The sequence below is a fragment of the Grammomys surdaster genome, unplaced genomic scaffold, assembly GCF_004785775.1.
Source record: "Grammomys surdaster isolate TR1022 unplaced genomic scaffold, NIH_TR_1.0 65, whole genome shotgun sequence".
NCBI classification, from domain to species: domain Eukaryota; kingdom Metazoa; phylum Chordata; class Mammalia; order Rodentia; family Muridae; genus Grammomys; species Grammomys surdaster.
The window spans coordinates 5,606,515-5,617,772 of NW_021604567.1; the positions used below are offsets into that span (position 1 = coordinate 5,606,515).

At 34.7% G+C, this 11,258-nt stretch overlaps 1 non-coding gene across 1 annotated transcript; it reads right to left on the minus strand.

Moving 5' to 3' along the window:
- Positions 1-9,714: 9,714 nt before the first annotated feature.
- LOC114625246 lies at positions 9,715-9,833 on the minus strand. The gene has a single exon (XR_003712039.1). It is a non-coding gene; the product is annotated as a 5S ribosomal RNA (ribosomal RNA).
- Positions 9,834-11,258: the final 1,425 nt, after the last annotated feature.

The following is an 11,258-nucleotide window of genomic DNA, read 5'->3' on the forward strand; positions in this document are numbered from 1 at the left end:
CTATCCTATCCTATCCTATCCTATCCTATCCTATCCTATCCTATCCTCCACTCCACTCCACTCCATTCTATTCTCTACTCTACTCTACTCTACTCTACTCTACTCTACTCTACTCTACTCTACTCTATTCTCACTTCACAGTGACATATACAAATCTCCCTTTGAGCTTCCTTATTACTACTTTATCTGGTTCTCTGAATAACAGCATAATTATCCTTTACTTTGTGTCTATTATCCACTTATATGTGAATGCATCCGTCTCTTCGGACCTGGGTTCCCTTAATCAGGATGATCTGAATGTACCACATTTTATTTATACATGTTTTGATTGAGGGATATCCAGGTTGTTTAGAGTTTCTGGCTATTACAAATAATGGTTCCAGGAACATAGGTGAGCTATTGTCCTACTGGTACAGTGGAATGTCCTTTGAGTATATGACCAGTAGTAATATAGAAGGGTCTTGAGAAAGATAGATTCTCAATTTTCTGAGTATCCCACAGATTGATTTCAAAAGTGGTTGTACAATTTTGCACTCCCGCCAGCCATGGAGGAGTGTTTCCCTTGCTCCACATCCTCACCAGCAAGTGCTATCATTTATTTCCTCAGCCATTTGAGGTTTCTCTGTTGAGAATTCTCTGTTTAGATCTGTACCCCACTTTTTAACAGTATTATTTGGTTTATTGATTTGGTCTAGTTTCTTGAGATTTTTGTATATTTTCTTTATCAACATTCTGTCAGATTTGGGGTTGTGAAGATCGTTTCCCATTCTATAGGCTACTGCTTGTCATTTTGCCAGTGTCCTTTACCTTACAGAAAGTTTCAGTTTTATAAGATACCATTTATTAATTCTGTATCTTAGTGCATACACTCTTGGTGTTCTATTCAGGAGTTTTTCTACAAGTACAATACATTAAAGACTAATTCCCACTTTTTCTTTTATCACATTCATTGTATCTGGATTTATGTTGAGAATTTTGATCCACTTGGACTTGATTTTTCTACAGGGTGATAGATATGGATCTATTTGCGTTCTTGACATGATGACATCCAGTTAAACCAATACCATTTGTTGAAGATGACTTCTTCATCTTCAACATTGTATATTTCTGTGTTATTTATAAAAGTTCAGGTGTCCCTAGATGTATAGATTTACTTCTGTGTCTTTGATTTGATTTGATTGACCTGTCTGTTTTCATGCCAATACTGCATGAATTTTACTACTATTGCCCTGTAATAGAGCTTAAAATAAGGCTTGGTGATACCACTGTAAATTCTCTTATTGTACAGGTTTGTTTTTTCTTTTTAAATCATATAAAGTTGAGTATTATTCTTTTAAGGTATATAAAGAGTTGTGTTAGAATTTGATGTGAATTTGTGTTGAATCTATAGATTGCTTTGAAGATGGTCATTTTTACTATATTAATGCTACCAATCCATGAGCATGGAAGATCTTCCATTCCCTAATATCTTCTCTAATTTTTTCATCAAAGACGTGAAATTCTTGACATGCATGTCTTTAAATGAGTTGGTTAAAGTTACACCAAAATATTTTATATTATTTGTGACTATTTTCAAGGGTATTGTTCCCCTATTTCAGCCCATTTATTGTGTACTTGTAGGGCTAGCATTTTGTTTTAAGTTAATCTTGTGTCCTGCCACTGTGTTGAAGGTGATTATCAGTTGTAGTTCCTTGGTAGAATTTCCATTTCTATTCTGTAGAATAATTTGAGAAATATTTGTATTAGCTCTTTTCTGAAAGTCTGGTAGAATTATGTCTGAAAATGATCTGGCCCTAGCTTTTTTTTTGGGGGGGGTGGGGAGAGAATTTTAATACCTGCTTCTGTTTTCTTAGGAGCTATAGGTATATTTAAAGTGTTTATCTGAAATTGATTTAATTATGATAAGTGGTATCTATCCAGAAAATTATCCATTTCTTTTAGATTTTCAAATTTTGTGAAGGATAGGTTTATGAAGTGTGATCTAATGATTCTTTGGATTTCCTGTGTGTTTGTTGTTAATGCTCACCGCAGAGTTTTTGATGTTGTTAAATTGGATCTTCTCTCTCTGCCTTTTAGTTAGGTTGGATAAAGGTTTTGTGTATATTTTTTAAGCTTTTTCTAATAAAAAGGTTGTCATTAAGTAGGAAGTTGTTCAGTTTCTGTGAGCTTGTAAGCTTTATGTTGTTGAAATATAGCTTTAGTCTGTGGTAGGATGATAAGATACAGGGTTATTACTTCAATTTTCTTGTGTCTGTTGAGACTTGCTTTATGACTGAGTATATGGTCACATTTGATGAATGTTCTGTGAGATGCTGAAAAAGTATTCATTGAGGAAGGGGGCACTCTTTCTGAAGAGTACTAACAATTGAAGATGACTGGGGCAATGGCTTCATTTTTATTTGTGTTGTGTGAATGCTGTTTGGTTACTCATGTCCCACTGATTGACCAACATCCATGGATATATGAGCAGGTAAAAAACTGAGTGGAGTTTTAAAATGGTAGAGGAAATTAATTCAGAATCAATATATTCACGGAACTTATGAAAGAAGCTAGACTGTGACAATGGGATTAGGATACAATTAAAATTGTATACATGTTTGAAAATCTAAAAATATACATAAAAGTAATTTTAAAATTAAGAAAGACTATTACAATTAGATAATAAGGGGTCTTAAAAGGCAGAATTTGGGATTCTAGATCCATCTCTTTGATGCAAATTGGACATATCTTTAAAAATAAGGAATACATTTTGCAGGTGGACTGAGACTGAATAAGGATTGGAATAGTGGGGATCAGGTTGTAGGAGATGGCGGGACAGAATTTAAGGAAAGATTGAAATTGAAGGGCACTTGGGTAGTGATGTAGAAACCTGCAGTGGAAACTTCCTGGCTTACTAACAAACGGAGATGCAAATCTGAACTAGCCATCTTCTAAAATCAGGGAAGGATTCCAGTGGCAGGACTGGGACTCCAACCCAGCCACCAAACCTTTGACCCAAAATTTGTTCTGCATACAACATAAGCTGGGGAATGGTGGGACAGAACTTGTGGGAATGGCCAGCCAATGACTACTCTAACTTTGGGGCCCATTCTATGAAAAGGACCCCATGGTGACATTGCCTTGCTGTCCATGAACTGGAGACTGGATGGCCCAGAGACTTATAGAACCTACCATATCTGGCCATTACGAAAAAAAAAAAAAAAAAAACTAATGACCTAGATATCCATAGCAAAACATTAGGTGAAGCTCTGGGACCTCTGCAGAAGAGGAGAGGAAGTATTATAGAAGCCAGAAAGAGGGCTTGAAGATACCAAGAGAACATGTTCTACAGAGTGAACTAAGCAGTGCTCATAGGAGCTCACAGGGAATGAAGCGGTAGTCATGAAGCTTGCATGGGCAAGTGCTGGGTCCTCTGCACAGATGTTGAGGTTACATAACTGTGTGTTCTTATGAGACTTCTAACAGCTTCTCTTGAGAATCGTAAACAATGCGAGTATTGTCTCTGACATCTTTGCCTGCTCTTTGGACACATTTTCCTCCTACTATATTGCTTTATCCAGCCTTGATTTGACAGTTTGCATCTAGTTTTATTGCAACTGGTTATGCAGTGTACAGTTGATATCCTTGGAATGACTATTTTTTTCTGGAGGGAAATGGAGGAGGAGTGGATCTGAGTTAGAGAGGAGGTGAGAGGGAGGGCTGGGGGAAGTGAGTGAGGGGAATCTGTGGCAAGGATGTGTTGTAGGAGGGAAGAATTTTATTTAAAAGAAAGGAAGAAAAAAAGGGAAAAAACCCAATGCAATCAATGTTTTTCAAAAGAGATTTCTTTCATAGTATTGATAATTTCATTGAAAAGCAGGATTTGGAAATGACTATGTAATGTTAATGCTATAACGAAAATTTTTTCATTGATATCTTCTACTTAGGATAGGTATGTAGATGTCTTCTTAGATCTGTGACTGTTTTTCTCAAAGTACAATACAACCAAATTTATGGGAATCGCATACAACAGAAATGTGCACAATACATGAAATCTTCATCTGGACTCTGCTTGTTTAAACGAGGGAAATATTGCAATGAGTTGCATAATGAGTCAGTCCCAGAACTTTTCCTGTGAGCAAATAGCAATCCATCTCAGCTCAATGTGCTAAGTGAGACCATTCCAGTAATAACCATTAAGACTCAGAACGGAGAAGCAAAAGCATACCAGAAAGTGAGAGAGATTGGCTCATTAAAACTAAATTCACCTTCCCCCACAGGGTACTCTTGAACATTCTCCTTAATATGGAGAATTCTGGCTGACATTTTCAATAGACATTTATAACTCAGTTCCTGGATGAAATGCAGAAAGAAATGGGTGTTACATGCACAACGGAAATTCTAGACTACTATTTTTTTACTAGTTTGGCAGAAAAAAATAGCGAATAAACAACTTTAACATAGTTTGCTATTACATCTAGACATGAGTTTCCTTAGATTTTGCAAAATGTGCTCATTTTGTAAATAAGTCTTAATCTACATTTTAATTGGATTGGTTACTTGATTAAAAGAAGTTTTATGATTTGCACCTGGCTTCACAGTAATTTTGACTGTTCATGATTTTAATATTGAAAATTTACTCTAATAATATGTTAATGGATAATGTGTACACTAGAAATTATGTAAAATAAGATAAAATTCCATATTCTGTCTACTGTTACTGCATGCTGATATCATTATAGTCTATTTCTAACATGTTGTAATATTTTATAATGAAAAACTGTAAAGCACATACTGTAAATATAGCACACTTTGTCTTGACTTTATCTTGATTTATCTTGATAATTTCAATGGTTAATTATTTAATTCGGCTACCATGAATAGTGCTGTATTTAATATCATGATGCTGGTATCGAGTATATGCATACTTTCTTTCATCTATGAAGCCAGGGGTGATAAGGCTAGAATATAGGATATGAATAGTTTTATATTATTGTGCTAAATAGTCTTAAAGCAATGCAGCATATAGGAGTAACTAATGGGAATATGTGGTCTTATCACGAAAGTTATGCTTTATATTCAATTGTGCAATATTGAATAGCAACCAAGTAAGAATACCACCAAATCCTGAATATTAGTCTTGAACTAAAAATCCTTATTTTCAAATTGTGAATTTAGCATTTTGGCTAATGGGGTTATATCTTACAGTGTTAAAGTTTATTTTCTGTTACATGATGCTGATTTCTCTAGAGTGAGTGTTGCAAGTGTTAGAAGATGCTACTCATAGCTAATGTCTACAACAAAAGTAAAAGTACGGAAGACTTCTTTCAATTCTCATTCTACAAATGGTGTCTGGTAGGAATTTGTGCTAACACATCTAATGTCATTTATTTTCTCTGGTTGCAGTACTTTTTAACTGAATAAATCAGCATACATAGTGAAAGTCAGCTAACTACTGTAACCTTTGCTTTACCAGCCCAGCTTTCGATCACCCTATTCTCTCACTCTTGTTGCTGTCTGTTTTCCAGAATTTTCTTTGGAAACTCTAATTATCCTAGTGATTATATTCTTTTATCATTGAAATTACTATAATTAAATTTATTTAACATGTTTCAATTTCTTAGAATACAATCTATACCGCATTACTGGTCAACACAATTTTGTGTCCACCTTCTTAGCATTCATTAGGACTGTCTATAAAGACCTTTGTCCAATAGCTTAAATACACACACAGACACATCTTTTCCATTTTATATGTAGACCACAGCTCATTCTGATCTTATATTTTGCAGTATGCCATACTCCTTTTTGAAACAATCTTCTCCAGTTCTCCATAATTGACTTTTGCCATACTTTAAACTCCAATTCAAATAACATCTACATTAGTTTTTTCGGGATACTTCAGAAAGTGGCAACAAATTTCATGCCTTTAAATCTGTTTATTCTCCCACAAACCAGAAGACTAAAAATCTAAAATTACAGAAACAGCAGTGTTAGAGTTTCTTTGGACATTTGTGAGACAATTTACCCCAATGCTTCTACAAGTTTACAAAGGTTTTGTCCATTCCAAGTTTTGTTTTAATGAATGTTCATGTATCCTTTCTTTGATAGTGCGTTGGTCATACCAAGTTAGGTTTGATCTTAATACTCTCATATATTATTAATATAAAGAAGATTTTTATCTTTTTAAATTTGTGTAATTTTTTTGTTTTTGTTTTTTGAGACAGGTTTTCTCTGTATAGCTCTGGCTGTCCTGGAACTCACCCTGTAGACCAGGCTGGCCTTCACCTCAGAAAACCGCCTGTCTCTGCCTCACAAGCGCTGGGAGTGAAGGCATGCACCACCACCACCTGGCTGTCATTCTATTTTTATTGGTTATTTTATTTATTTACATTTCAAATTTCATTCCTTTTCCTGGTTTCCCCTTCCACAAATTTACTATCCGTAGTGTCTCGCCGGCAAGAACGCGCACACACACACACACACACCAGAATCCTTCCGTATGAACACGTTTATTCCCAAAAACCAAAATGGTGGAAGAAGACCCCCAGCCCTGGGAAAGCACTCCTATATACCCTAGAGCGGTGTATTCACCTCTGATTGGCTGCTTACTCGTTGCGCGCCAAACGCCGTGGGATGGGCTTTAACTTTGGCGGGCTTTTACCATGGCACATGCGCAATTTACTTGTTTACTAGGAATAATTATGGCTGATAGCGCCACCTAGCGATGGCGGACTTTGCCAGCACCCGCTGCAGCTCCCAACACTCCCCCACCCCCATTTCATCACCCTAGCATTCCCCTATGCTGAGGCATCAAGCTTCTACAGGACCAAGGACCTCCCCTCCCATTGATGCCAGATAAGGCCATCCTCTGCTACATATGCAGCTGGAGCCATGGGTCCCTCCATATATACTCTTTGGTTGGTGGTTTAGTCCCTGGGAGCTCTGGCGGGTCTGGTTGGTTGATACTGTTTTTCTTCCTATGGGATTACAGTTCCCTTCAGCTCCTTCTGTCCTTTCCCTAACTCCTCCATTGGAATCTCCATACTAACATTACATTAAAACGTCTAAGAGTTCTGGTATCAGTTAAATCATCTGATGGAAATAAGCCCTAACTCGCATATTGTTTTCTTTCCATGTTTCCTATAAATCCTATCCTCATGTAATTGTTTATTGGTTAATTTTCATTAATAGTTTGTTATATATATATTTCCCAAATATGGAGCTAAATTCTAAATAGGACTGACTTAATCTGCTATTTCTCTTCTTTGTTCTTAAATCTAGTGTCCTCCCAAAACATAGCATAAAAAAAAAGAAGAAACCGCTCATAAATTTGGTGTCATACAAATTATTAATACAAAATTATCTTAAAATGTATTATATATACCAATTTTTGAAATATTGTTATATTAATAATATATTATTTGAAAATACATATAACACTTTAATTTTGCCTTAACTTTGTAAGCCAGGGTGTCTATTTAATGATCATTCAAGGTTATGTGAGTTTCTATCCTCTTTTTAAAAAGATCCAATAGAACTTAAGTGCAATTCAGGAGTGAGTCTCCATTACATTAATGTAGCACAAAATCCAATTTTTGGCAAAGTTCCCAGGCAATTGGGGTTACAAAGTCATCTTGTCCTCTACATTTTTGTATAATGGCAAAACCTGAATCATCATGATATATGGCAACATAGCTGAGAAGGTCAACCTCTTTCTCAAAGACACTTGATTACTTCCACTGTCAGCTGCCATATATCTGCTGCATAATCATTATATTAATTTTAAGGCAGGTTAAATCATGATGGGGCAACTGAAACCTCTCTAAACATGTCATACTAAAAGTGGACATAATATTCAAAGAGATACCACTTCATTAAGAGTTTAATTTAATAATTTCTTTGGGGTCTCAGTGACCTAAAGGATTGACTTAATTTGTAATACTATTTTCTTAACACATTTTATAGATTAAGATAATTTAAATATATTAGAATTTCATTCTACTTAATATTTAAATATTTCAAACTGTTCCTTTACTACACATTGTAACAAAGCAATACATCTGCTGTATTAGAACGATAGCTTATATCAGTCATGGCATTTGTTTAAAATTAGTAGTACGTCAAATGCCACAAATAACACCAAGAGCTTAGGCTCGGATCCAGTTGGATTAGGAGAGTACAAACTTTTAATTGATTGAAAAACAGTCATGTAGATTCATGAGCAAAGAAGAATCCTTAATGGAACTATCCAATGATATAGCAACACAGCTTGGAAAATAGATGTGTAATCAGTATAGTTATGCTAATTATTTTTACTTTGCTGCTGATAAGGTAAAGTAAAATGACAAAAGTAAGAAAGCCATTATGAATAAGGATATTTTGAATAACTGCATGTCATCTTTAGAATGTAAGCATAAAGAATGAAAAATTGAATGTGATGTTTCAAAAATTGAACCAATGAAATAACCAAAACCAAAAACACACACACACACAAAAAAAAAACCAGAGAGAGAGAAATGTAAGGCTTGTAGTATCACAAATCAAGCAAAAATTGTTTGGAAAGAAACAAAAAAACCCACAAGAACAATATATTTCATTCTAGTTAAAGTTTCTGTGAGGTAATTAAACATAGAATTAGTGGTAGTTCAAGAATCAGATTTTGAGAGGAGAAAATTTTCTTTTGTGGGTCACAAAGATAGAAAACATTAAGTGTATCTTAAAAAAAATGTACAGCATCCCTTATCAACCTTTTTGTAGCAGACAAGAACCCTAAAGAAGGAAAAGATGTTGAATTTGAAATTTCTATGGCTACAAAATTTAAAGTATATATATATATATATATATATATATATATATATATGTAAAATATTCAGAGACAGTTTTAGAAAACTCTTACTTATTCCTACATGTTAAGTAACTTTAATATGCTTACATTTTTACCCTGATCTTTAAGTTATCTTGGGCAAGATTATAAATATATTTTGAAACATGTCCTACATGAAGTGTATATAAATTATGTCTGTTCCCTAGAATGAATAGCAATGTGACAGCCCATTCAGAAGAGTTTGTTCATCTCCTTATCTATTGTGTCTAATTTATAGTATTTTTTTAAGGAATGGCAATAAGATGACTCATTCATAAGAGTCTGTTCTTCTCCCTGTGTGTATAATGTTTTAAAAGGATATTACTTTTGCAGCTGCTGTGTTACGTGTTTCCATAGAGGTGATTTATGGAGACGGTCTTGTTAATAACATGAACATAAGAGGCTAATTACAACTTTTGTATTTACTGTTGCACCTAGGTTTTCAAAGATGACATTAGCCTCTATCCTGCCCATAGTAAACATTTCTTTCTGTGAAGAATTTTTCGAAAGCTCCATTCACTCAATCTCTCTTCCCTCCTCAGAGCTTTGTCTTTTATTACCAATGGATAGGAAAGTCTTAGTGTCAGGTTCTGCTGATCATATTAATTCTGACTCCACGTGTTTGTGTGAACGTGAGTGCATGGTGGCACATTTGTAGGTGGAGCAGTGGAGGGCATGAGCAAAAGAGTGTTTGTCTTTGTATTTAGTGAGTAACATGGATCAGACGCTGATTTATATCTGACCCCTATGTATCTCCCTGTACCAATGATGAACCAAAGAATTAACATGGATTTTTCTTACCTTGGGTAGGATGTTGTTAATAGAGAAAAAAACGGTAATATTAGAGATCGTAAATAAGATTTTTTTAAAGCCTACAGCACCTGGTAGTCTCAGGTGGTCTCCCATCCAAGTACTAACCAGGCCCAACCCTGCTTAGCTTCCAAGATCAGACGAGATCGGGCGCGTTCAGGGTGGTATGACCATAGACCGTAAATAAGATTTACAAAGTTGTTTTCCAAAGATCTATCAGATTTAATTAATAGTAATCTATTCAATTAACATGATTTACCATCAAACCAAATGATGATTAATTAAATATCAAGAAATAAGTGATGGCAAGTGTTGCTGTATTTGCCCTGGCTCCGCTTGAGTTGTGGGAGAAGCAGGATTCTAACTTATAGGTTAAACATGACATGTCTAACTAGTCCCAATTAAAAATAAAATAAGGTTAACTGTGAAGTCTGTTCACTGTAATATTAAAAACCCATAGTAGAATAAATATAAATATTAGTTTTTATTTACTAAGATTATCTTGAATCCAGTGATTGAAAGCTAGGTGTGGCATGTACTCATGAGATCAGTTAGCAGCAGAGCAACGTTTTAGCATGATAAACTTTATTTTATAGTATGAAAATCAAGCCTAAGCATAAAACTGAAAATAGAAATCATTTATTGAAAGCATCAGACATCAAAATATCAATGCAGTCCTTTTAGAACACAAATTAGTTGGAAAACCATACTCGTTAGTAAATAATGATAAGAAACAAAACCCCAAACATAAGGCAACAGGATGCTTTGTCAAAATGTGGAGTCTATGCTCCTAAAATTTAAGAAAGGATTTTCTTTTTCTCTTTTTTTTGAAAAAAAATTATCCAATAAAAGAATTATGAATTATAAAGTCATTATGTTTTTTAAAACAATATAAAAATAATTGATAGATTATATTTTAGGATAAATGTTTTCAAAGGTATTTTTTTCAGTATATTGTGAACATGCTCAGCCATTACCGCCTCTAATCCCATTTTTATTGTGGTTCTGCTTGCTTGCTTTCTTCTTTCTTTCTTTCTTTCTTTCTTTCTTTCTTTCTTTCTTTCTTTCTTTATTATTTTTTATTATTATTTATTCTTTGGTTATTCAAAACAGGGTTTCTCTGTATAGCCTTGGCTGTCCTGGAACTCAGGACTCACTCTGTAGACCATGATGGCATCAAATTTAGAGATGCATCAGCCTCTGACTTCAAATGCTGGGATTCAAGGCATGGAACTTTTTATTTTTGTATTTTACTTTTTAGAACAAGTGAGAATGGCAATTTCTGCTTTCTATTTAAATAGCATGGCACAGCGAAGTGAACAGTCTTAAGACAATTTGTTCTTTGAGACTTTATTGTTATCAGCTGTCATTCTGGGAAAGTTACGTGATTTTTCAGGATAGCTTTACTGTCCTTAAAAGCAATTGCACATCAGATCTCCACATACACCCACAGTGTACAATCCTAACTAGCTCACTAACTCTGGATCCAATCGAACATGATTGACTATATGCCTGGACAACTCATGAGTTGTATAGACATGCATGGTCACAGTCTAAAACCACTCCTACCAAAGGACATTAATGTCTATTTTTTTCTTCCTGC